Raw genomic sequence first — 26,986 nt, 5'->3', positions numbered from 1 at the left:
CTCTCTCTCCCTCCTAATATGCAATATTTATTCAGTGTTATCCTAAGCCTGGCTATTTGCTAATCATTACAAATGCAATACATAATTTAATCGTCACAATAATAAGGAAGGAACTATTATTTTGCCAATTTTACAGATAAGTTTGCAAAATACTAAAACATAAACATTTGTTGCGACCCGAGTGACGAGGGTTGTGGGGAGCCAGGAGGGTGGCGCAGGGTTAAAAAAAGACAGTGGCCATGAATAGAGTGAAGTGGGGCCAAGGGACCAGCAGCCTCAAGGACTGGGGTGGGTGTCGAATGGGGCCTATGCATTAGCTTTTATTAGTTAGGTGGGGATAAAGCTTGTCAATCTCAAGATCTGTGAATCCTATACATCATAATAGGAAACTGATTCAAGCCAATCACCCTTGCCTGCAGGCAGCTGAACCATAAGTCTCAGGATGTATGTACTTCCCCAAGGGACAAAACCTTTATGCATATGAATAGATGGAGAGCACATCATTGAATCACTTCCCTTGCAGGTTGTGGGAAGGAATGCAGCCACAGAGGCAGAGGCTCTCCTTAGCCAGGGGAAGGTGGGGGGCTGTGCCCACCTCTATGAACCCCGTGGGTTCTCCTGTTGGTCCCCACTTGACTGCGCCTGGCTTGGGTGCCCCCTCCATGGGGAATCTTACTCGTCATTGGCTAACCAGCCATCTTTCTGGGGCCAAACAGGGAGACATAAGGTGCAAGCTCAAAGGTGAAGCAAAGTCCCTGAAAGGATTAGTCTCACAGACTCTCCTTGCTTTAGGGGCAGGTACAAGGAGACAGACAGGTAGGCTGCTGCGTGGCAACGCACATTGTATGTAGTAGAGACAGTGACTGTGAAGGTTTGGTTGGCGCCAAAACTTAATCTCTCAAGACAATTTTACTAATTCACATTTTAGCACCTGGAATTAACACTCATCTGGAAAACCCTTCAACAAACTTGGAGGTCATTTAGTGGGAGGTAACTAGGAAGAGTACTTAAACCAACCATAGAAAAGGAAATTAAGGTCAGAGAAACAAATCATCACACAAACCCCACGTACCTAGAAGAATCTAGGTCTCCTGTCTGCTAGTGCTTCCCACTTCAGCGAATGTCCTGCAGAAATGGAAGAATTCACTTGTCACCTAATAACCCTGCCACGACTGCCTGTGACAGGTTGTGCTCAAATCTTATCCATTTTGAGGTACACTCACAAGAGAGCTGCAATACCTGAGGGGGAGTTTGAGTAGCATCCCAGATGAAAAAAGTCCCACTTTCCCTGGGATGTAAAACGAGTCCTAATTATGCCCATGCCTTTATAATCTTAGATACAGATGACATAGTAGGCAGCCAACAAACAACCATGGAAGTTGTGTGGTCCCTAACCCGGGCATTCCTTTCAGTTATACAGATGGAGAACACGCCCAGGGGAAGGCATCTCAGGTGCTCCCACTTTAAGCAGACATCACCAGGAGCCATGTGGACGTACAAGCCTAAATTTGAAGGGGCCTATTGCCCAGTTTATCCTTCGTGTGAAATGAAGTACATGCCCCAGCAAGAGCACTTCATTGGCATCAAATATCCATTCATGTGCGAAGTAATGACTTACGGAGCCTCCCCTGTGCCGGAAATGTGGGGAGGCAAAGATGCATCAGGCACAGTCTCTGACAGCTATGAACCACCAGCAGTGTGGTTCAAGTCACTCCCCGTGTCAATGCTAATACCAAAGGTTAGCTTTACAATCCCTTGAGTTTTCAGTAAAAAAAAAAAAAAGTTTTCTTTTTTTTAATTGAACCTCCACTTGAGAGCCTAATTTTTTTTAAATCAGAATTTATTGGATGACAATGGTTAGTAAAATTACGTAGGTTTCAAGTGTACAAATCTGTAATACATCATCTATACATCACATTGTGTGTTCACAACCCAAAGCGAGTTCTCATTCCATCACCATATATTTGATCCCTTTTACCCTCATCTACTATGACCATCCCCCTTACCCTCTGGTAACCATTAAACTATTGTCTGTGTCTATGAGTTTTTGTTTCTTCATTTGTTTGTCTTGTTCCTTTGTTGCTTTCAGTTTTATACCCCACATATCAGTGAAGTCATAGGGTTTTCAACTTTTTCTGCATGACTTATTTCACTTAGCATAATAATCTCAAGACATGGAAACAACCAGTGTCCTTTGATATAGATGATCAGATAAAGATGTGGTATATATACACAATAGAATACTATTCTGCCATAAGATGAAATAGTGCCATTTGCGACAAAATGGGTGAGCCTAATATTCTACACACAATTTTGTTTTCATACACTAATCATTGCTATTGCTGAGCTGGTAAGGGGTAGACTTTCAAAAACTAGCATTAGGGTAAAATCCCTTAGTTAGAGAAACTAATGCTCCACCTATAGTCAAAGCCAAGTTTAGGGCTGTCATGCAAGGCATCAAAAAGCACCACAAGAGAAGGCAATAGGAACTGGAAGATACTTGAGTGGAAATTAACTTCTGTGAGGACAACTCAGGGTGTTTAAATTATTTTTATTTGATTGGTTTATTGTCCTATGCCAGATTTTCACCAAACTAAGACACGTCTGTGACTTTTTCAAAGATGGCTGCCTTAAAGGAATTGTCCCCAAGTGATAAGGAGAAACAGCTGGCTGAGCTGTGTGGCTAATAAGAGAGCCTGATATTCTGCATATTTCTAATAAAATGTTGCTTAGTATTCCTGGCAGGACCTTCAAACATTCATTACTGTGTTTGATTCTCTCTGTTACCAAAAGATGTCATAAAGCTCAAGCATGGGGGTTGGGGGGGGAACCTTCCTGCCCTCCTAAACCAATACAAGAAAGTAGCGAGGGCTGTCCCATTGGGGCATTAGGAATAGCCCTCTCTGTGAGCCTGAAATGACGTGCCCCTATGTCACCTGTAGACTTTCTTTCTAATGTTTTTTTCTTACAACAAGGGCCATAGATTTTTTTTCAGTATGCATTATTCTGATATAGCTATACAAAGTTAAAAATAATTGCAAAAACTGCAATTACTTTATTACTTTTGCACCAACACACATATATATTACTTCTGCCATGACATAACATTCTCATATACTCAAAGATCTCAAAGATTCAGCAACATGTCATAAGAAAATCACTACACTACAAAGAAGGAAATCTGAGTACTAAATACAATGCTATCACTTCATAGCTGATTTTAAATAAGTAATAAACTCTCTGGAAAATACTTTTCAAATCAACAAAATGGGGTTATGTCCTAATTTCCTGTCCAAGTTTTATAAACTACAAATGGGGAAATTCATGTGACAGCCCTTTGAAAACCATAAATCACAGTAAATTTGTAGAGCATTATCTAAAATAAAGATCAAAGTCATGATAAAAATGAGTAATTAAAACAAGTTATCACTTCATTAGTGACATTTCCCACTTGTACAGCAGAGAGTGTATTAGTTAGGGCTCTCCAGAGAAACACAACCAACAGAATGTATGTGTCTGTGTGTGTGTGTGTGTGTGTGTGTGTGTGTGTTCACAAAGAGAATGATTTCTTTTAACAAATTGGCTCACATGACTGTGACGGCTGACAAGTCCAATATCCACAGAATAAGCCAGCAGGCTGAAGACCCAATGAAGAGTTGCAGTTGAAGTCTAAAGGCAGCTTGCTGGCAGAATTCCTTCTTCCAGGAAGGTAATTGTTTCTTATTAAGACCTTCAACCGATTGGATGACGCCCACCCACATAATGAGGGTAATCTACTTTACTCAATATCTACTGATTTAAATGTTAATCTCATTTCAAAATTCCCCATACAGAAACAGTCAGACCAGTGTTGTCCAAATACTTAGGTACGGTGGCCTAGCCAAGCTGACACATAAAATAAACTACCACAGAGAATTACTATTCAGAAGTGCTAGATAGAAAGGTCATTGAAGAATAATGACTTTTGCATCTCCCAAGCCCACATCTACAACAACGTGCATGAGTAAATGCGTTAAAAATGTTTCTTGAAAAAGTGGATACAAACTAAAAATGGGTCTAAGGTAATATGGTATCATGGTATCGTCCACCTTCCTGAATTAGTCTGTAAATATCAAAACTAAGAGGAAACATCTGAAAGGCAAAACTGTAGACACTCCGCACCACAAGAGAAGGCAATAGGAACTGGAAGATACTTGAGTGGAAATTAACTTCTGTGAGGCCATCCAAAATAGCCAAGACAGAAGATGGAGAACACCTGGCTTCTCCTTTCTTTGCCTGCTTCTCAGGGTTTGAAGTCACCATCTAATACAATGCTAGCCCTCTTGGGTGTCCCCCTCCACTGGTTTTCAAAATGCATCCCGGTTTTCCCTAATGTATTGACCACCCCTTGTACTGAGCATCACCTCCACAACTCATATGAACCATACACAGAGATAACCTACCTCAGATTGGAACTTAGGAGAATTACAATCTTGAAAAAGCACAACAAAATCCCATGTGTTTTATAATAGTCCTGTAAATACCATTGGCTTGGAGAGACCGTAAATAGAATTTGGTGATATCCAATCCCTCTATTGCTACAATTTACTATCTAATACTACAACATTGATTAAGCTGTGTAAATAATTAATGATACCATATTTTCTGACCCAACCAGATTTGGAAAACTGATTTATCAGGCACAGTTAATAAACATTTCACGCTAGCAGTGATATGGTTGTAAAACCTAGTATCGCCATATGTCGTTTTTTAAAATTCAGAATCTAAAAGGGAATAATTACATAAAAAAATTATCAAGCATTCAGTGCATTTCATGCTCTGCCAGGTAAATTGATAAACAAACAAATATTTAGAACTGGGAAAGCTGTCCTTGCAGCTGTGTTGGAATGGCCGTTAAAGTTCATCTGCCCCAAAGCAAGGGGTTGCAAACTTGCGCCTGGATGTCTCTATGCTCAGGTAAGGAAGCAAAAATTCTCCCAGAAAAAAACTAGACACTTATTTTCTTGCCATGGTTGATGATCTGAGATAAAATAAGAATCAGATTTAGACTTATAATATCTGACTATAAGTTCCTCTTCAGCCACAGACTAGCTAAGTGACTTGGTCATTAAAGAGATACTTAAATACTGTGTTGTATCTACGACTGATGAAGATATAAGAAACGCCAGTGCCTATTGCATATTACTGAGTTGTTCCCAATGGAAGATTTCTTGTCATAAAGATATATGATTTTTAATTACCCTCAGGTGATATAATGGTTCAGAGCTTAACTACTAAAAATTCACAAGACGAATAAGGTCTCATCATGACATTAGGGAAACTATTCAAACTTTCTGAGCCTTTTGACCACTTTTTTTTTTTTTAATTCTAATTTTTAAAAAATGCTTATGAGGTAAGTGTACTAACATCAGTCCATGACTCCAACTTTCCTCCATAATGAAAGATTGGCTCCTAAACTGACAAATGATGCTTGAATCTCATCGACAACCATACCACTAACTCATAGGAATAATCACAAAACAAGCCTAACTCTAGCTCATCTCCTCATTTAGAATCTTTAGTGTCATATTTGTCAAATCTCATCTCTTTACATTTTAAAACACTATATTTTTATTTGTATCTATTCATTTATATATATATATATATACATATATATTAACATGTAATGAATAATATATAGAGACATATAAAGTAGATATATCAAGATAATATGTGGTAGATATATGAAGATACTAAACTATACAGATAAAGGTGAACTAGATAGAAACAGTCTTTGCCCTCATAGAGCTTACCTTCTAGTATGTTTCTAGGATGTTGAAACTGCAGAATAGACAGTGCTACAGATCATATTGTAAATGTATACTGAGTGTCTTCTATCACTATGCCCACAAAAATAAATCAAATTCATCCTTCAAGACCTAGTTTAAATGCTACTTTTTCCATAAATCCTCTTCTGATATCTGACCCAATTGGAAGTCACATTTTCCTCCTTCCAACTCACATAGCAGTTCATTATTCATTAATTTATCTCTTCATTCAACATATATTTAATGAACACTTACTCTGTGCACAGAATAACCACTCAAGAAGAAGTTGTTAAGTGAATAAACCAATGAGTGCATGTGTGTTAGACAACAAAGTAATATTTATCACCCATTTAGTAAAGACCTGAATTGATGCTAAGTGCCCTTTTTTTTTTTTTTGCTACATTGACATTACATGCACTTTTTTATTCCATAATAGTCCAATGTGGTAAAGATTTTCAAAAGACTGAGGACATAGCAATGAATGAAACCAAAAAAGGTCCTTGAAACTTATATTCCAGTTAGGAGAAACAGACAACAAAAAAATAAATAAAAAATAGATAGTGTAAAATTTAAATGAGACATAACAATTTAGTGTTAACTGCCATAGGGAAATGTAAAGTGTGGTAATGGGACAGGGGGTGATAGTGGTATAATTTTAGCTGGGGAGTTGAATGTGTGGAGTTCTGAATGAAATGAAAGAGTGGAATAAAAGGCATATTCGAGGGAAGAGCATTCCAGGCAGAGGGAGAAGCACGTGTGAAACCACTGAGGCCAGAACATGTGAGTGTGGCTAAGAACGCATGAATGGAAGACAGAAAGAAAATGAAGTCAGAAAGAGAGCTAAGAGTCAGATCCTGTGGTATGCTGTAGGTCAAGTCAAGGAGTTTGGTAGGAAACCCATATGATGCTGCCTTTCAGTAAAAAAAAAAAAAAGATTTACATTTCTTAAATTTCAAGAAGGCAGTAGTAAGAGAGTATAATCTAGTAGGAAGAAAGCCATTATACTTGGATACAAACAAACAAAAAAAGCCCTGAACAAAAGTAAACGTATGGAGTCCTTCCTCAGACCAAGTTATAAAAATTCCCCGAGGCTGTTTTCTGTTTTGTAAAATGAAGACAGAACTGCCGGCAAGCAGTCCTAAAAGCTAAGACTTAAACTTTAAAACTGGTACAAGTTATATGAAATCCCTTTTATATGAAAAGTGCGTTAAGGAAGAAAAAGTATTCCCTATGCCAGAGGAAGAAAAGAAAAGAATCTGGCTGTTACTATATTGATAAAAATCACATATCTCCAGAAAGAATGAGTCCATCAGAAAATGAATCAGTCAGCCAGGAGCATGAGAGAAAGGAAAATAAGAATTATCAGTATGCCTTCAGCTCTGACTGGGAAACAAAGCGTCTTAGGAAGACACAATGATGCAGATGTGCCCATTTCTCCTCATTGTCAAGACAGATCTATCGGACCACCAGAGCCTGATGCCATTAAACATGTGGGTGATCCAGCCAACTCTCCTTGTTCTGATTGCATTTTCACAAGCTACCTTCTGATAACCTGGCTTCCCAGGATGTTTTTCTACAGGAAGGGAATGCTGCTGGGGTGCTGAAAAGTTACATTTCTCTCTACAAATCACAGCATTGGCGTTCTGTATTCTATACTTTAGTCTCCTGTGGATGTGGTTGATGTGACTCAGCATGCCTAAATCCAATAAAGCGCTGAGAAACTGACACTGTCTGTTTTCTGAAACTGTACGACTGAGGGGTCTGACCCTGGGTTGTGATATGCTCAGCAGGTGAGGCACTTCCAGGGGTGTTGGTAACTGGCCAGCCACACACATTATTTTCTAACTTCTTCACTGCTTAATTCAAAAGGGTGGTGGGGTTTAGATAAAACAATGTATTTGAAAGGGTTTAGAAAGCTGTAAAGTTCTTTAGATAAACACTGAATAGTATCTATGAGATGGTGAAAAAACAAACTAAATGTGTACTATGGACCTTGCCCATATGGCTATTTGGAACCATCTGTGATATAGAAGAAAACATTTCTAATCTAGGAGCAATGGATGTATTCGCTCCACGAAAAATGTAAAACTCATAGGAATAGGTTCTGATACTCAGTAAGCCATCTTTCCCTGTTGGAATAATTTTCTTTCAAGGATAGAAATTCTAAATTTTCCTTGTAAGAACGCAATAGTCCAATACAAAAATCTGGAACCACCACTGGTTCTTTTGTGATATACTGGGGATGCCAAAAAAAGCATACACTTTTTAAGAAAGGAAAAAACTGTATTAAAATTGTAATATTCAATATATACCAATAAAAAAGATGAATACAAGTCATGTGTATACATTTTTGGGGCACTCCTGGTGTGTGTGTGTGTGTGTGTGTGTGTGTGTGTGTGTGTGTGACACATACATACATACAGATATAAATATACAGTACTTATTATGTTCCAGGCAATAAACCCAGCTTATAATTTGAAGGACCTTGTGCAAAATGAAAATATAGAGCCCTTTGTTCCAAAAGCAAGAAAAAATTGCTGTAAAGTGTATTAAAATATATATTTTTTTCCTTTCTTTCATGGTCTCTTCACTTGCCATAGTGTTTTTTCTTTGCTATTTAATGCCATCCTAAGTAAAAAATGATGACAACTTTTTAAAATATTTAGTGTTAATTTTATTGTCCATCTTTATATTGTGTAAAGCTAGCTTTAAGTGAAAAAAATGAAAATGTAAGGACACTTGTATGCACAATCATCAAAATTACACAGTTTGTATTTCTCACAGGTCACATGTGCATCAGTGTTTCTTTCTTGCTGGAAAAGAGGAAACACTGCACACAAATAATTCAGCTGTGTTTATTCCCATCTTGATACACGCACATTCTACCAACACTCCCTACCGTCAGCTTATTAATGAATAAGGACAGATTGACAGGAAAAAGAACAATGCGTTCTTTCCCCTTCCTTCTATGTCATGATTTCAACATAAGTGGTTGGTTATACAAGGAAGTAACATGAGTAAGAAAGAATATAATAGGGTTTTGGGTTATTGTGTTTCCTAGACTGTCATTACTTCCTTTCTGCCTTTGAAGAAAGTCCTGTTTTGAACAGAAATTGTGGTCTCATGAGCCTGTCAGCACTCCCACTTAGCTAGTCATGGATGTAACACACTTACCTTGTACTCACTTTGAGTTTCACTGAACTCCCACAGAATTCTGTGCTCAGGGGGCATCGCAAGCGGTATGTGCTCATGCAGCAGCAAGGAACAGAGTGGTCATGCAGATTATGTATTATCTCCTCTGCTCACAGGCGTGCTTAAAATTACTAAGATAATAAGAAATTATTAAGAATTTTAAGACAGCCACAGCAGAGCATTAAACCAAGCAAGGGATCCTCTGAGCATTGTGGCTTGTGCAAATGGCACAGGTCACAAGATCAGGAAGCCAGCCCTGCCAGGCCCTGCTTTAAGAACACATAATTAAATTTTCATAACAACTAAATGAGGTTGGCACTATAATTATCTCCCATTTCTGAATGAGGAAACAGGTCCAGGTTAAGTAGCTCATGCAAATGCTAATAATACCTAAGTGGCAGAGGTGGGATTTGAACTCGGGCTTTTAAGCTTAAATCATGATCCTAACCCACATGCAGTATTGCTTCTCCTACAGGCATTGATTTTATATTGAGTCCTTAGTTTCCTTGGCTCTTCCCCACTTCCTTCCTTTTAAATATCTAAAAGACAATTCATATTCGTCATAAAGAAATCCACAGATATTGTGGGCATTGACTGTAATTGAGTACAGTTTACTTAGCAGTTTGAATGAGTAATGATAATAGTTATCACTGAGTGCTTCCTATGGGCTCAGCAATTTGATGAGATGGTTGCAGTTATTGCCTGTGCTTCCAAATGAGGACATAGAAGCTCACAGAAATAAAGTAACCTTTGTCAGATTCAGGTAGTAAGTGGAAGAATCAGGATTTGGTCTCTGACAATTTGACGCCAATGTTTATAGGATCACCTATTTTGTCATAGCACTATGATTTTCCAAATGTCTAGTTTCACCGTGCCAAGAGTGAGTGACTGGGACCATTCTTATATAGACAGAGTTTATTTCCGCCAGGTTTCTGTTCAGTCTCTTTCATGGGCTCAAAATTAGAGTGATAATTCAATTACAAGAATAAAGTGTTTGACATTGAAAATGTGAACCCCAGTGCAAATTTGCTATTTTCCTTTAAGAGTTTCTTCCTCTGTTTGAGGAAAGCTCAAATAAAATTAGCCTAGAATGAAATGCCAAAAAAGAAGCCAAAATGTTTAGGATGCTGCCCTAGGAGAAGCTGTCACCCCGAGCTGATAACCTCTAAGCAAATAGAGGTAATAATTGGATGAGATGAGCTCCCTTAATTAAATCCAGTAGAGAGAGAATGCTCATGTCCTGATCTGGCTTCATGTCCATTAACACTACACAATTCTTTTGACAAGATTCTTGAGATCAGAAGAGACAAGCAGGAAACTGGAAAGCTCCCAGGTCGGTCTCAAAAAGAGTTTTCAAGTCAGAAGCTGCTTTTGGAATAGCATAATAGTTAGACCAGATCACATAATTAAATAACAAAAGCATAACCAGAATAACCATCTCCAAAAATCTTACTAAATTAGGTGACATCAAAAAGAGAAAAGAAAGCCTACAGAAGTAATCTGAGTTTAGGACACAAAATTAGCCGAGGAGCTAAGGGACCGTTCAAGTCCACAAGTACTGGGTAATGATGGAAGACTTTTAAATTCCTGGCAGATCTTCAAGGCACATAAAGGAAAATTAGGACTCCTCTCCCTAACAGATTTTTAATTATAAGAGCATTTTCTTCAAAAGTAGCTGAATTCTTTTACACTCCATTATTCTGCAATTAATTGAAGATCTATCACAGAACAATTTGTTCTTCTATTGCTTGTTCACCTAAGGAAATCAACATATCGAAGACACTTTAAAAATAACTGAAGACCTAAACTCATTTTAAAAAGCAGAAAATAAAGGCATAGAGAAGCATACTATCTGGTGAAAAAAAAAGAAAAGTATTCATTCCATTCCCTATTCCTTTATTGGACCACACAGCTTCTATATTTTGTGGGGGGTTTTTTAACAGAAGCTTGTTTTAGTTCCTCCAGAAAACAGAGCCAGAAACAAGATTAAGTGAAATAATTTAGTGGGGAGTTTGATGGAGATGTTAGGAATGTGGGACAGGCGAACTGAAACAGGGAAGAACGGAGAAGAATGTAAGATTGCATTATGGAGTTGGCCATACCCGTTATGGGAAAAATAGTGCTGTCACTGAGAGGACCACGAGAAGTCACTTGGAACATGTCTTATGACATGCCTGGGAAAAGAAAAAGGGGCATTTATCGACTGGCCCTTATTCAATGGTCAAAGGACCTGCTCCCTGCCCCCCCCACACACATGCATGTATGCACATGCACACACACACACATATGTGGGCTCCTATGAATGTCACTCACCCCTGTGAAAGAGAAGCTGTAGTTCTGGCAGACAGAGGCACGCACTGGGCAGACCCGAGACGGGGTGCTGTCAAGATGCTCCTGCATGAAGCTGAGTAACACCAGCATGCAACGGGTCACTGCAGCTGTAACTGGAGTAGGAGGCGCGGTGGAGAGGATCTGAGTGGTTCCCAAGAGGAACCTGATAGAGTGGACGTTCACCTCAAACCAATTTCCACTCTTGAATTCTGAGCAGCTGTCTTACAAACATTTTTATAAGGGATCAATTCTACTACTACCTGAGTGATAGTAATGATATATCAAAGGATTCAAAAACATACCTTGAAGTGGATTAACATTTTCTCCATTCCCAAATCCCACATCAGGTTGAACTCCTCTGTGCCTCTAATGAAGAGTGAGCTCCCACAATGCCCACGATAGCCCCCATGTGTTTGCTGCTACTCTATTCACCCACACCCTCCAAGGTCAGTGATAATTGCCTAAATTTTGCCAAATCTAGCAGTCTTCTCTCTGCCTGGAGGATTCTCCCAGTTCCATTTTGTTGGCTCTCCCTGGAGATGAATATTTTTTGCTTCCACTGGTATTTTTCTTCAGTTTATTCTATGTCTCTGCTTTGACTTCCATCATCTTCCCTGTCTCTTTCTTCTCTCTAAAGGTGTAATTTCCCCTAGATTCTGTACTTCAATCCTCGAAGTTCCCTCACAGAGCACATCAGCATCTGTTTCTCACCACAGAAGGCTCTTATCTCCACCCCCAACCTTGTAACTACTCCTGCTGCTGTTTCCTCTTTGAAGCCCAAGCGTAAGTGTGGTAACCATCATCTTAAATGCAGTCTGTTCTAACTAAATCTGTGACTTCCCTCTGAAGCTCTGTCTCCTTCCATGTTTCCTATCTGTGCTAAGGACACGTTCATTCTAGCATCCTCCCAGACCCTAAGACTTGTTTATCAGCACCCTACACACACTTATTCTACATATTTCTCAAGAAGAAATAGGAAATAAGTCATCTACTTTTAAATAACTCAATGGAAACTGCATCCAAACTGTAAATCCCCTGGAGTTCAATTTAAGAGCCCCCAAAACGGTAACCTCTTGGTCCTAGAAAAACTGGGGGGAAAAAAGCTAATATCTGGAAGAGATCCATTCACTCAGGACCAGCCAAAGGTTTGGCTCAAACCTTGTTTAAAACTTCTTTTTATATGCATAGTCGTATAATTCTGATTTTACATGAATAAGTATGCTCATATCATACATTCATTTTATTTTTAATATGTGCTTTACAGTTTTACTTCTTTCCTTATTCCCCACTCCACCCACATAACTTCCTATGTGCTTTTTCCCCAAGATAACAATCCTTTCACATTTTTTCTCCATGCTCATGTCATCATGTACATATTCACATATACATAGGTATATATACACACATATCCGCATAGAGGCTTTAGCAATACATTACAATAATGGGATAATACACAATATTTTAGCTATTGCTTTTTCTGTGCAATTTCATAGAAACCTGTCAAAGTACCTAGTATAGTTGTCATTCATTGTTTTTAGTGATTTGCAAGCACATAATTCATTTATTCATTTTATTGCTAATGGATTTTCTTTCCCATTCTGAATAATGTAATGTAAACAACCTTGTAGATAATCCTTAAGGTCTTAAAGGATATATATATATATATATATATATATATATATATATATATATATATGTAAAATAGATTATCAGGTTATCAGGAAAGGCATTACTAGGCCATATGGGTATATGTATTTTTTTTATAGATGTTGAGGGATTGCTTTCCCGGTTCTTTTAGCATTTTACAATCATGCCATTTTTCCCACTCCCAGGCCGCAATAGATTTTATGTTCATCTTCATATTTGCCAGTCTATAGAGTAAAAAGTGAAATCGATTACTTTATCTTTTCCTGGCTACTCCTGTATTTGTGCACCTTTTTGTGTATTTTTGCGCATATAGATTTTCACTGCTTTGAATATTTTCTTCATATTTATTGCTGCTTTTCTATCATTTACATCTTTCCTATCCATTTTTGAGTCTTTTGCATAGTATAGATATTAGCTTTTTCCTCTGCTTTTGTGTTTTTAAAAAATGTATTGTTTGTTTATTCTCTTCTTTTATAATATCTTTGTCATGATGAAAACTTTAAAATTGTATATGCTTAGTTCTCACTTTTATTTTATAGCTCAGGGTGTTAGAAGTATAGAATCTATTGCTTGCCTCTAGAATGTTCACAACATTTTCTAGCATTTTCACATCATTTTCTAGAATTTTCTTACAAAGTTTTTATTTTTTATACTTAAAAATCTAAACCAACTGGACATTATTTTTACATGGGATGAGAAAGAGGCCCATTTTTAATTTTTTCCTGGTGGATAGTTAGTTATGCCCTAGTAAATAATTCATTGCTTTTATTTATTGAATAATGTACATATTAAAAATTCATTATTTTCTTTTATACTGAAATATTGCATTTTTATATGTTAAATGCTCATATATATCAGGATCTACTTTTGTATTCTCTCAACCTTCCATGGTTTCCATTTTGTCTATTCTTATGGTTAAACTGTCATGATTTCTGAGCAGAGCCTTTCTGTTTAGTAATATATTCTGAATCTCTAAGGCAAGTCACTCCTCATTATTCCTCCCTAAGGTATTCTTGAAGATTTACTCTTATATATAAACTTAAAGATCATTGGATTAAACATAAAAACTATTGAGATGCTAACTGCAAATATATTAACTATATATTAAGTTCAGGTGAATTTATATTTTAATAGTATTACATCTTCTAAGGCAAGACCAAATCTTATTTAATACCCTTATTTTTCTGTAATGTTCTTCATGCAGGTATTATGCATTTCTTACTAAATTTATTACTAAATAATTTGTCATTTTGCTACCAAGAGTAGATATTTCTGTTAATGGGTAAAGATTAGGGTTTTCCAAGGAGCTCTGTCTACCAACAAGCATGATGACAGACAGGAGATCAATCACAGCCTAGAGATCAGGAGTCTCCATTTCAGGACACCCACACTCTTATTTATTTATTTATTGTGAGTTTCAGGTGTACAAAACAATGTAATAGACATTCACATCCCTCACAAAGTGATAACCCTCCTCCCCCACTCTACTACCCCTCTGACATCGCATATAGTTGTTACAATTCCATTGACTCTATTCCCTACGCTGTACTCCACATCCTGTGACCATATACATATATTAAATTACAGTTGACATTCATTATCATTCAGCTTCAGTTTCAGGTGTACACTGCAGTGATCAGGCATCTACATTGTCCATGAAGTGGTCTCCCTAATAAGACAAGTGTCCATCGGATACCCTACAAAATCTTTACAACATTATTGATTATATTCCCCAAACTGTCTTTCGTATCCCCGTGGCAATCTTGTGATTACCAATTTGTGCTTTCTAATCCCCTCACCTTCTCCCTTATCCCCACCTCACTCCCATCTAGCAACCCTCAGTTTTTCCTCTATATCTCTGAGACTGTTTCCGATTAGTTTGCTCATTTATTCTATTCTTTAGATTCCACATGTAAGTGAGATCATATGGTATTTACCTTTCTCCCTCTGACTTATTTCATTTATTGCACCAGGAAAGCCTACTCTCAGAGAAGTGTGCGATTTTCACTAGACAAAGAAATTGTTATTTTCTTAGAAATCATATCTGTGGTTTCCAGTCTCAGTAACTCTTCTCACCTAATGCTTAACAGCTCGTTGCCTTCTGCTCCTAAATGACACAGATTCTTCTGAAAAAAAGTAGCATATGCATTTCTCTATCTTTCTTAATTCATCTACATAATCATCACATTTCTAATTCCGCATTTGTAATCAGTCTTTTGCATCTTATTTTGAAGTGGTCACAGACTATAATTATAACCATCAGAAAATCCTTTCAGTCAATTAACAATCTCTTCTAACAGGGAAATTTAACCTTAAGAGATTGAGATAGGATAGGAGGACGCTTCCCACTTTGGTGCACTGGGAAATCTGAAATAGATTTAGAGTCTTGTCACTTAAGTTGAGAAGTTCCCTCGCTGTAAAAGTGAGGAAAAGAAGGAAGAGGTGAAGAAATTGGAAAAGGAGGAGGAGGAAGAGGAGAAAAAGGAGAAGGAAGAGAAAAAGACGGGGAAAGAAGGAAAAGGAAAAAGAATGAAAAGAAGTAATGGGGTATCACAGGTTTTAATCAGAAAAAAACAGAAACTATTTCAAGGATTTATATCGGAGAGAATTTAATTCAGCGAATTGTTTACATGGGTGATGGAGGAGCTGAGAAGTCAAGGTAATCCCCCAAATTGGCAACAGCAAAAAGCCACTACTCCCTAGAGCTGGATAGACAAAGGGGGAAGCCCAGGGCCAGAGAGACCTGACAAAACTGGAATATGATAGATCTATGAGTCATGGAAGCTTCCAGCTGGTCAGAGATGCCACTGGAAGCAGAATGGCAAGAGGAGTTCTTCCTCCCCACATTCATATTTCCACCACACTAATTTTGGGTGAACAGAGTCGGAAGCCAGCTGACATGAGGCCTGGGTTATACAGCCTATAGCTATCAGATCCCCTGATATATAGAGAAGTGCATAAGAAGAGCAAAAATTGCATTTGAATACATAAAACTGAAAGCAACAAAGGAACAAGAAAAACAAATAAAGGAACAAAAACTAATAGACACAGACAACAGTTTAGTGGTTACCAGAGGGTAAGCGGGGAGAGGGGACGGTAGGAGTGGATAAAAGGGGTCAAATATATGATGATGGAAGGAGAACTGACTCTGGGTGGTAAACACACAATGTAATATATAGATGACGTATTATACAATTGTACACTTGAAACCTATGTAATTTTACTAACTTTTACACCCCAATAAACTTAATTTAAAAAATAAAAATAAATTGCATCTGAGAAATATATCTGACATGCTTAATCGCAGTAGGTAAAAATCAGAACCCCAGCTAGATTTGAGCCAACCATATTACCCTTATGCTTAGAGTGCATGATTGACAGCTGTGGTCCAGACAGGGAACTAGAAGAGAGGCGACAAAGTTGCTGCTGATGAGAAAATTCTACTTGTAAATGCACATACACTAAATAGAAAGAAAAGGAAAGGATTCAGTAGTACCCACTGAGGGGAGTTATTATGGCATGAATGACATGCCAATAAATAATTGAACACAAGCCCCTGAGAAACGGTTAAACGCAGGTGGATGATGAAAAGCAAATAGTACAAGAAGTAAACTAGCGATGACCCCTGGGAAGTAAAGGGGACAAAGTAAAAACTTATTGTTTGAAAAGAATTAGCTGCCTTCTGAGTTAGCTGAATTGTCCTGAGGATAAGAAAAGGCTAAGCTCCCTAGAAAAAATGAAAGATAAAGGTGTTTACTTCATTTTATTTAGTCTGAAATTCTCAGTTGCTCCATGATCACCAACATGCCCCATGAATGCCAAGTCTGAAAGAGCAAAAGGATTTAACCAGTCATGACCCCTCATGACACACTAAAACTTCCCTCTGTGTTAACTTATAACTGATTTGTACTTAGTGCCTTTCGTAATTCCATATATCCCAGGTTCTTTACTTTCCTGTCAGGCTGTGAAGACAAAAGGCAGTTTATATTTTTGTTACTGGTTTCAAACTGTGTGAGCACTGACAGTGTTTACATCAGCATCACTTGAGATACGTTCTTTTCTGTTTTGTTTTCAACGAGAATCTCCAGTGGTGAGATGCAAGATTCTTCATGTTTAAAATACCTCAACTGATAGCCATTCATAGTTCAATCTGAGAACAACGGTATTTGGGGCTCTCTGGAGAACTCTTTGGGGCCACCATAAAAGGAAAAAGCAAGAAATACAACAAAAAGAATATAAAGTTCCAAATTTCCACCCTTTTCCCCATAGCAATTTTATACATTGATCTTCCACTAAGATTTCATTGAAAGTATTTGTGGCGAACAAAAAAGAATAAATATATCTGTAGCTATGTGTGTGTGTGTGTGTGTGTGTATGAGAACACACACACACACACACACACACACACACACACACACAGTTGACCCTTGAACAACATGGGTTTAAACTACATGGGTCCACTCATACATGGATTTTTTTAAATAAATATATACAGTACCATAAATGTATTTTCTCCTTCTTATAATTTTCTTAATGGACTTTTCTTTTCTCTAGTGTACTTTATGGTAAGAATACAATATATAATACATATAAGAATATAGTATATAATACACATAACATGCAAAATATATGTTTATGTTATTGGTAAGGCTTCTGTCAACAGTAGTCTATCAATAATTAAGTCAAAAGTCATATGCAGATTTTCCACTGTGAGGAGATCGGTGCCCCTAACTGCATGTTGTTCAAGGATCAACTATATATGTACATGATATGTATGAATTAAAGGATATGAAAAATCATGAATCCAGAGAAAATTTTACTTTACTATGGGCACTTTTAAATGACAGCTACACTCTCATCTGGTTACTGGCCTGAGATCCCCTCTCTGTTGTTCTAGGTCAGACTCAGTTCTTCATTCCCTGAGGGCTCCCAATCCGTGCTAACAAATGGCTAGGTATCTTTGGCAAATTCATTTTTTGTAGTTTTCAGAAGACACATTTTCCCTGCTGCAGTGTTCTGGCACTTTCCATGATTCCTCTAAGAGTGTTGACATCCACTCATTCTGTTCACATCAGTGAGCCCCTACATTAGGCCAGGCACCAGGCCAGGCATTGTCTAGGCGCTGGAGCGTAAAAGTTAAATTAGTCAGAAGCGTGACATGCTGTTTACTACCTGTGATCACCTTATACACACCTGAAAAGTTGAACACATTTCTTCTTTTGCCTTTGACTTATATTTCTTCAAAGGCATTATGGCAACTCTCTTTGAGAAAGAAATCAGAAGAATAGATGTTTAAATTGTGTAATCGACCTTCCTCTTAGTCATTTGTAAACATTATACTATTTCTCTACACAGTAGGTCTAGGCTATTCTTGTTAATCTTTCTATTGCAAATATATTTTTATATTTTTTATACTGATTTTGATATTATTTTGTATTTTTAACTTTTGAAAACAGTCCTTACACTCCTTGGTATCCCAGCTTTGTTATATGCCAGTCATTCTATCTTTTGTGCATGGCTATGAATAAATGTGTGCATTCATGTATCAATAAACGTTGACTTGTGTCAGATGATCATAAGCTAGTATTGGCAATTCAGTAATAAAAAAGATAGTACCATTTCCCAACTTTCTAAGCAAATATAAAATAACATTGTCAAAATATATTACTTTTATATATTTTCAGCTAAAAAAAGACATCAGAAAATAGGATGACATTTTTAAAAGATTTTTTTTTAATCCTCCAAGGAGAGAGAAAAGTCATGGGCTGTAAAAAACAAAATAGAGATTTCCATTTGCAGCATTGATCCATGGGAGAATAAAAATAGAAAGGAACAAAAGTAAGAGAATTGAAACAGAATTTTAAAAAGAAAAGAAAACAAAGGAAGGGAATCTATATAGATTGGGTTCCAGAAATGAAAAAAAAAAAGAGGAAGTCAGTAGTCGGTTTAAGAGAAAAACATTAAGGAATGGACTCTCCCTTAATTAAAAACAAGGAATTAAAAAAAAAACTGTTTTTTTTTTTTTTTTTTTAGATCTGTCTCGGAGCAAAGAAAATTACAGGAAAGGTTAATAATAATAGGAACTAATGCAGCCTGATAATCCAAGAATAAAGAGACAATTGTGGTATGGAATCAGAGGCTTGGGTTTCATCCAAACTTCACCAATTACCATGTTTCCCCGAAAATAAGACCTAACCAGAAAATAAACCCTAGCATGATTTTTCAGGATGGCATCCCCTGAACATAAGCCCTAATGCATCTTTTGGAGCAACAATTAATATAAGACCCGGTCTTATTTTCAGGGAAATACGGTAGTAGCTGCGTGTGGCCTTGGGGCAGTTTAACCTTTTCTAGGTTAAGAATCTCAATTCCTGTATTTAAACAGTGGAAATTATATCTGTGTTTGGGTGAGTGGTGAGGATTAAATAAAGGTAATACACATGAAGTGGCTTTGTAAGTTTTAAAGACCTTCCCAAATATAAGCATCCACAACTCATAAGTACAATTATTTTAAAGTCAAACCATGCAGCGCCAAAAGTTAGCAGATTGTTCATGAAGGGTAATTAATGAAGTGTTGATTCAAACAATATTAACAGAGCACCTACTATACATCTGTGGATCTGCTAAGTGCTAGGTATATGAAGATGAGCCATACATAGCTATATGCTATGATAAATAAAACCTTTGAGAAAAAAACAGAGTACTACAAAGTAGGGTCAGGCTAGTTTCAGGGAGAAAGTGCCACTTCAAACTGGGATGTTGAAGTCCCTTAAAACGGGTTTTGATTACTGTTATCAGTGGAGTTTCTAAAAACCTAAAATAACTCAGGTAGAAGTGAGAAGTGTTAACAGTGGTAAGAAGTGGTAACAGTGTGAATAATAACATTTTAGAAATCACAACATTGCCACTGGGATACAAAGGAAAGTTTGGGGAGTATAATCAGTAATGTTGTAAAGATTTGGTAAGGGGTGAAAAAAAAATTAAATATGGAGTTTAAACCACTGACATTTCTAAACATGGATCAAAGGTTTGTTTGTTTGTCTGTTTTATCGTGCCCCAAAGCCTCTTCAGAATTACATAAAATGTAATGCTTATACAGAAATGGATGGTCATATAGTTGACAATTTAATCAACTTAAGAGAAACTGAACACTGACTGAGGAAAAACAGGTACATATTATAACATTTTAAAACAATTTTATAAACCAAATGGTATTTTCTTTGAAATGATATAGACACTGAAGGAAAGATAACCATTATTTAAATAGGAGTAGTATGATATCCCATCATACCAATAATGAGAAGAAAGGGAATGAATCAAAATTGCTCATCTATCTCTTTAAAGCATGTGATCTCTAGAAAACACATCAAGTTCAGGAGCCACCTCAGGTTAAGATGAAAAAACATTAGGGATGGCAAGCCAAGCTAGACACGGTTTACACAAACTACGTCGCACAGATCTCAATAGAAGAGACCCTAAATACCTCAAAGAGTCCCTCCAAATAAGCTGGATTCTGAATCAGCCAACCAAAATCAAAACATCTAAACAGACAGGGAACACAGAATTGTATTAACAGTGTAAAGATAGAAGGTGAACCAACGAGAATTGTCAATGCATACTTCGCAAAGGAAATAGTTGCTCTTGGAAAATAAAAGAATTGAAAGAAATAATAAAGTAAGTAAACCTGCATTAATTTTTATGTCACCGCTACCAGAATCCTATTGTTTTAAAATACCAGCCTTGATTTCCCATCTGATGATTGGGAAACTTCCTTTTCCAATTCTGATTCTATGTTAGTTTGGACTCCCACGTTCAAGAATATTTTCTTAAATCAGGTTTTCCTAGATGTCCATCCTCGGCCATGGATCTGAGTGCAAGTGATTCACTACGGAAGAGCTTTTCCAAATAATTCAGTAAGAAAGTGGGAGAAGCAAGATAGGAAAGGGGAGGAAGTCAAACAAGTGTATGATTTCAAATGAAGTTCCTGTGTAAGTATAATGCCAGAGAGAGCTATGGAGCGTTATAGTCTATTTTGCCTTATGACAAAGGCACTGAGCTTTTATGTCCCATGCCAGTCTAGGCAGTGGCTGTGGGCTGCCATAGGACTGATACAGACTCCCAGACAACCTGGCTTCCCCATGATCTGTCTCTATGGGCCAGGGCAGCTCAGGACAATCCTCTGAAGATTACAACTGCAAGGCAACGGCAGCAAAGACAGAGAAGGAAAGGCTCAAAGGACTTGCGAAGTGGATCTGAGCAGATCTTTTCAGGGTACCAGCAGTCTCCACTACACACGGTCACAAGAAGTAAATCTGGCCAATAGCATATTCCTTGCCCCTGGACATAATGAATGTTTTGGTAATAGTATGTGGCCAAAGGCTGTCTAATTAGACAGTTGAGAAGCACCCAAAGAAGGATGCAGAGAGGTTGAATGTTAAGTCTGGAGGTTCTGGAAGTCATCTTTCCACCATAAAGAGAACACCTGCCTGAGAATGGGATAAATTGAGAGGGAATAAAAGATAGTGAGCACAAGGCTCTGTCTGGTGACATTATTTAAACCACTCTATCACCTGGTTTGACTCTTACACCAGATTTTTTTCTTATAAATCTGTTAATAAATTTGCTTTTTTATTCTTGAGCTAGTTTAAGTTGATTTTTCTTACTTGCAATGAAAACAATCTTTTTTTTTTTTTTTAATTAACAAAATAACACTGTTGAATCATTTTCTGAAGCCTGTATCCACATATATTTACTCAAGGAAATCTGTTAGTCTGACGTAAAACATCTACATCTATATTCCTATTGGAGGGAGCTATTATCACAGCACTGTGAAAGGAAAGCAGCAACTTAAAAGGCAGATGACCGTGCATCTTTCACAGGCAGGATCAATACAGAACTGTCTTACAATTTAATGTTTTTGTTTTACTCTATGAAGTTTGAAAGAGAAAAATAAATGATGACCAATCTTTCAACTCGACCTCTCCATACTGAAACACAGATGGTCAGGAAGACAAAGTGAAATTCAGACTATGAAAGAAAAATGCTGAGCCCCCAAAAGAACAAAGGAAAAAGAGTGAAAAACAAATAGACAAGTGAAATTGGGAGCTCAAGATTAGGAGTATTTCAAAAACCAAAATGCAGATAAAAGATAAAATAAAATAGAGATCTCTGATGTGTATTTTCTTTTAATCATATATGTATGCATTTGTTCATTCAGTAAATATTAATAGAGTGATTTACTACGTCCCGGGCATTGTGTTAGGCAGTAGGAATATAGACAATGTTCCTGCCTTTGTGAACCTATTATCTTTCTTTTTTTTCTTCTCCTTCTTCTCTCCTCCTCCTCCTACTCTTTCTCCTCTTTCTTCTTTTTATTCTTACTTGTTGTCATCATTATTCTTTTAATTATGTGATGCTCTACGGTGAAAAAAAAAATACTATCTACCCAGAGAAGTGATGGAAAGATAGCAATGTACTCTGAGTCAATACAAAATGCTTGGGAATTACAATCTAAAATCATGAGAGGAGAAGGCCCGTGTGTGGAATTTAAAGGCATATATGAGAAATTATCAAAGGGAGAAAACTGAGAAACAATTTTTCTTCCATCAACAAACAAATCTCTTTCCAAGGACAGGAGCGTAATACTAAATGCAACCTATACCATTAGAGGGAAAGTTACATATTTTCATTGCTATTTGCTACCTGAGCAACTGTTTTAACTGTGCTCAATTATATAAGAGAAAAAATGTTCATAATGAGTAAAAAGATATGATACCTCAAAAAGAGAAACAAAAACTGTAAAATGGAATTAAACAGCAAAACATTAGACTACTCTTTTTATAAATAGCTCTTAACACATTATATTAATAAATGGCAATGAAAATATGTAACATTTACTGTGAGATTCAGTTTCCTGTCCATAAAATGGGGACAATACCTCTACCTTGCTTATTTATATTATACTCTCATTTATAATCATCATCATCATCATCATAACCATCATCTAATTTTAATGAACTGTTCTCAGTACAGTGTTTGGCACATAAACGCTGCTCTATAAATGTTTGAATAAAGAAACCAATATCTTAGAGCTAAAAACTCTTTAAAAGAATAAAACTAAATTTTAAACTAATAAATAGGTGAAAGGACTCAAGACAAATAGGAAAGAAAACACAATGAAAAGTGCCCTTTTTTGTCTAAGAAATTTTTTTTAAGTATTTGCTCTGTGACCTACACTGAGTTAAGAGCTATTCAAAAGAACTAAGTTTGGTTTTCTTTTAAAATTCCTACTTATCTTTAAGAAGCATCTTTAAATTCATTATGATAATTTTTTTTACATTATTGCGCATCGTCATAAAATTGTTTTAAAACACTTGTCTGCTTCTAACATTTTGGCCATCTTAGTCAGTCTCCATTGATTGCCTTTTCTCTTCAGAATAGATCACGTTTTCCTGGTTCTCAAATGTTAATAATTTTGGACTGTGTCATGAACATTGTTTATTGTGGAGAGTTGGTTCTATTATATTCTTCTAAAAAGTGTTTGTGCTTGTTTGTTTTAACAAGCAATTAATTTATTTGGACTCAAATTGCAAGCTCTGTATTTTAAGAGATACTTCAAATCTCAGTTCAGTTCTTTCATTCTTAGCTTTAGAGACAGGAGGTTGTCCCATGCATGCCTGGTCAGCCATTTGAACAGTGTTTCTACTCCGAATTTAAAGCTTCTTGCTTCTGGATCTCTTTTTTCTAAGATGCCTTTTCCATTTTCCAGCAACTGTGATTATCCCAAAATGTGCCCTTTGGTTCTTCAGGACAGAAAAATTATAGAATTTTCTATCTGATTCCTACCCCCACTATCAGCCCTTCAAATTAATGACCACAGCTTATTCTCAGGCTGAAATGTATAAAAGTAGAAAACTCAATGTGTTTTTTTCTCTTCCTTTATATGAGGTCAGACAATTAAGTTCACAAATTCATCCTAGAAAAAGTGCTACATACCTCATTGCTGAATAGCACTACAGTCACCTTTGAAGTTCTCCCCTTCGGAAGTTATGCACTGATGCCAGTACATAGTCCACCCTGCAAAGCAATTTTGGAACTCTTTTTCTGGAATGGCCTTCAGATCTATCATCATATTACCATTGATGTCCTGAATGTGATCAAAATGTCTTCCTCTCAATATTTCCTTTATGTTCAGGTAAAGAAATAAGTCATTGGGGGCCAGATCAGGTGAGTAGGATGGTGTTCCAATACAGATATTTGTTTACTGGCTAAAAACTCCCACCCAGACAGTGCCGTATGAGCCGGTGCATTGTTGTGACGTAAGAGCCACAAATTGTTGGCAAAAAGTTCAGGTCGTCTAACTTTTTCATACAGCCTGATCAGCACTTCCAAATAGTAAACTTGGTTAACTGTTTGTCCAGTTGGTACAAATTCATAATGATAATCCCTCTGATATCAAAAAAGATTAGCAACAGTATTGTAATAAGTTCACAAACTTAATAGTCAGACCTCGTACTACTCTTCTACAAAGTCTGCTTGCTTTCATTTAAGTTTCCAGTGTCTTCGGGTACTTTTTGTTTTTGTTTTTGTTTTCATTATCCAGTTTTATCCAGAGTTTATAGTTGCTATCTATGGGAGGGTTAATCTGGTAGGAGTTTTGTCAGTCATACAAGTGGAGTCCCCAATATATTTATGACGTTTTTAGTTACTGGTAAAATAAAAGTATTTAAAATGTGAATACTTAAACTCTACTCTTTATCATAACCTGTAAGGATTAAAGGAGTAGAGATGTGAAAAATATAAAATCACTAAACAAGGAATATATGTCCATTTGTTGTATAGTGAGTCCAGCTGTGAGTTCAGGTGTGCCTTTGTTAATTGTATTTATAGTTTGAAACTGACAATGACCTCTAAAGTCATTAGTTATTATTTTCATATTAGCACATTTTGAACAATGCGTTAACACACAAAAAAAAGTTTGAAGTATCTAAAGGAATCAGTATTAGTATCCACTAATTTGTTTTGAAAATGTTTATTTGACTAAATCTGGTAGTTTTCTGACAAATTTAAAGGAGAAATGGAATCAGATATTTCCTCACACGTATTCTTTAATCACTTCACAAAAACAAATTTAGTTTCCCTAGCATGAACCTCTAAGGCCACTCCAAACATATCTTCTGGGTGAAAATAAATCGATGTAGCCATTTTATTAACCCATATCACAAGCTGTATAAACCTCTAAACTGAGAATGATATCATTTGATTTTATAGAATCTTAAAGAGGAGTTAGGTGTAGGTCTGGACACGAACGGCAGAAAAGAGAGTATGGCTGGTTTTATGATTTCTTAACAGTTAAGCAGAAGACTTAGAAATTGTTATTTGGCAAAACTTGATGCAAATGTTTTTTTCTCTACTCTTCTTTGTTAAGAATTACCTCATAAACAAGGTACAGGTATTTAATTTTTCTAACTAATTAAAAAGTCAGAAATTCACCAATCAGCTGGGAAGGAATTTGTCTACCTCCCCTTGCTAACAGAAGTAACTACACCTATAAATTATCTTTCAGACAGTGAAAATGCCCCCTTTTGTAGATTGGAGCTTCAAAGTCACATGCCAAGCCTGCTCAGGACAGCCCAGAAAGGGCCGCCTCGTTCCAAGGAAGATTGCTGTCCACTGACCACTACCCTGCTGTCTGGGATAGTTCAAGGTTGTCCCCCATCACCCCAGGTTCCATATGACCATATGAATCATGGCAAGAATGGGGACCATGGCTGGATAGTGCCTGATTCTAATAATACTGTGTGGAAAAATTAGATTTTTAAGGGCATCTTCTTGTCTTCAATCAGGTCTAGATCTTGCACCAGAGAAATAAATGTTTACTACTTCTCTAATACTTAGTATATCTTAAAGATTTTTCCAACTACAGATAACTAAAAGTCAAATCTCCTCTGAGATCTCTATAATGCATTTGACTTTCTAAGTCTCCTGGGTATTTTATTCTTAACAACTTTTCCCTTTGGAGTTGGGCGCATTCATATCAGTAAACCACCGGACCGTCCCGGAACTGGCCATTCCTTGAGAGGGGAGGCAGGAATATAAAACTTGTCTCTGGGGTGCATCAAAAGAGATATATAAGACAGACCTCAGGTGGATTGATATTGATTGATTGCTGTTTCAAGAAATTGCTATTTAGAAGATTTGCTGTTTCAGGACTGCTTTTCAGAGTAAGAGATCGGAACTTGCCTCAATGGACAGTAGACACTTCTTTTGTTGGTGAATTGTCATCATTCTAGCATCTTTGGGAACTTGTATGTAACTTGCAGCTTGCAGTGTCAGAAGACATCCTAACTTCTAACAACAACAACAGCACGGCAACAACAGCAACATTCTTCAGATTGTTAACACCTTAAAAACTTAGACACAGCTTGCAGCTTATAACATCAGAAGACGCCTTGACTTCTAACAACAACAACAACAACAACAATGGCAACTGCAGCAACATTCTTGGGAACTAGCAATTAGTGGTGTGGAAGATACTTGAGTTTCTCCCAACAACATCAAAATAAATAATGTCAGCAATGGATAATAACTAAAATAAAATTTTTAAAACGTTTAATGCATCTATACAGATACAAATACATAATAAATGACTAGACTGAAAGTTTGATGAGTAACAAGACATTTACATAGTTCATAGTGCCTTCTCACAATATATTTATTACCTAGAAAAAGAAAAAAGTAAATGGAAAAGCCTGACAGACACCTCTAGAATCAAATGATCAAAGTTAACATCATTAATTTTGAGCAAATTAAAATTGTGCACCATTTGATAAGAAGTAATGAGAAAAAAAGTGATCACTTCTGTGATATTCTTGCCAAAGATGTCTGACCTGAATCTGAATCTGGTCATAATGAAGAAGAAAAAAAAAATAGAAACTCAATTAAGGGGAATTCAACTAAAAAGTGGCCTATCTTCAAAAGTATTAAGGTCATGAAAATTAAAGAAAGAC

This window comes from Rhinolophus sinicus, linkage group LG05 (assembly GCF_036562045.2).
Source record: "Rhinolophus sinicus isolate RSC01 linkage group LG05, ASM3656204v1, whole genome shotgun sequence".
In the NCBI taxonomy this organism is placed as follows: domain Eukaryota; kingdom Metazoa; phylum Chordata; class Mammalia; order Chiroptera; family Rhinolophidae; genus Rhinolophus; species Rhinolophus sinicus.
This window is presented reverse-complemented; position numbering follows the sequence as displayed.